The sequence below is a fragment of the Microtus ochrogaster genome, unplaced genomic scaffold (genome assembly GCF_000317375.1).
Source record: "Microtus ochrogaster isolate Prairie Vole_2 unplaced genomic scaffold, MicOch1.0 UNK172, whole genome shotgun sequence".
NCBI classification, from domain to species: Eukaryota; Metazoa; Chordata; class Mammalia; order Rodentia; family Cricetidae; genus Microtus; species Microtus ochrogaster.
The window spans coordinates 15,071-17,037 of record NW_004949270.1 but is presented as its reverse complement, the minus strand read 5'-3'; positions in this window follow the sequence as shown (position 1 = coordinate 17,037).

The following is a 1,967-nucleotide window of genomic DNA, read 5'->3' as shown; positions in this document are numbered from 1 at the left end:
TCCCCGATGCAGCTCTTTCCCAGGAAGAGCTCAGAGATTTCTGGAGTGAAAGGGAGTCTATTGATGAGAAAGAATAAGAAAGAATTCTAACAGAGTCCCAGGGCTTTCCACATCTCTTCTGTAGAGTTTTCTTCTGTTTCTAAAATGTGAGACCAGGTATTTTGATAAATAAAGCCTTCCTGAAGTTCAGAGAGTAAAATAGCCAAACCAGTCAGTCACACACACCAGGCAGTGGTTGTGCATACCTTTAATCCTAGTAGCCACACTAGTCATCTATAGACTAGGTGGTGGTTTTATACACCTTTAATCCCAACACTAGAGAGGAATAGAAACTGGGATGAAACAGGAACTCAATCTCTTTCAGTCTGAAGATTTCTTAGAGGTAAGAGCTCTCTAGTGGCTTGGCTGCTTTGCTTTTCTGATCTTCAGATTAAACCCCAGAATCTGTCTCTGGGTTTTTATTATTTATGCTACATTTGGTACCCAGCATGGGGCTCTAACCCACATCCATGAGATTAAGAGTCTCATACTCTACCTACTGAGCTAGTCAAACTAATCCTTAACATATGAACCATGCAAAAAGGTTTCACTCATGAGTGCTTACACTTTATTAAAAAATATAGTATTAGTTTTCCTACCAGATACTGCATGTATTAGCAAAAGCATACTTAATACTTTAACTTATTCAAATTAAATAACTACAGAGGCAAGCCCAAGCTCCTCAGAGGTTGACTTTACATGTACTCTGTAAGCCAGCACTGTTTCATCTGCTGATCCTGGTCACTCAAAACAACACTTCTGCAGTACGTACTACCCATTGCTGCAAGTCATCGAAATTCCACTTAGAACATATCAACAGTTTATAAGACACATTCTATTTAACAGCAAAAGGCAAAATGCCATTACAATTATCTATTTTTAAGTTCAATTGTTATTTATGAATCATAGCATTCAGTTATAGCCAGCTTTTCCTGAGATTGTGGTTTACAATTTATACAATGACATGTTTATCTTAATATAGACATAATTTAGATGCTGGAAATTTCACTTAAACCCCGTCTGGTCTATAGTAAGTTATAAACTAATTTATGTTTTGGAATATTAGTTTAAGATGTGTTACATGTGTCTATGCTGTGTAATATTTGTTTAACAATGCAAAGATGTGTTGTATTCCTTTATGCTGCATTTGTTAAATTCTATAAAGTTGTGTAATCTTGCCTCACTAAAACTCCTGATTGGTTTAATAAAGAGCTGAAGGGTCAATAGCTAGGCAGGAGAGAGAAATAGGTGGGACTACCGGGTAGAGAGAATAAAGAGGAGAATTTATCTAAAAAGGAGAGGAGTGAAAAAAGGAGAAGGAGAGGAGAATGCCAGGTGCCGGTCATCTAGCTACCCAGCCAGCTACAGAGTTAGAAAGAATAAAAGAAAGAAAGAAAGAAAGAAAGAAAGAAAGAAAGAAAGAAAGAAAGAAAGAAAGAGGGAGGAAAAGTTAAAAAGCCCAGAGGCAAAATGTAGCTAATGAGAAATTTAAGTTAGAAAACCTGGCTAGAAAAAAGCCAATCTAATGCTGAGCATTTATAATTAAGAATAAGTCTCTGTGTATTTATTTTGAGTGCTAGATGATGGGTCTCCCAAATGTAAAAACAAACAAAGAAACAAACAAACAAAAACAAAAACCAAACAACAAAAAATTACAAATTTATTCAGAGGCAGAAAATTTCTGAAACATAGCAAATAACTCAAAACAAAAAAAACCAAAAACAATATCGTAGTAATAAGAGTAGCGGGCTGTGTCCCCAGCACCCCGGGCCGCCTGGCTAGCTTATGCTCCAAAATAATTACATGGAAACTGTATTCTTTTAAACACTGCTTGGCCCTTTAGCTCTAGCCCTTACTGGCTAATTCTGATATCCTGATCAACCCATCTCTAATAATCTGTGAGCACCGGTCTTACCGGGAAGATTCTA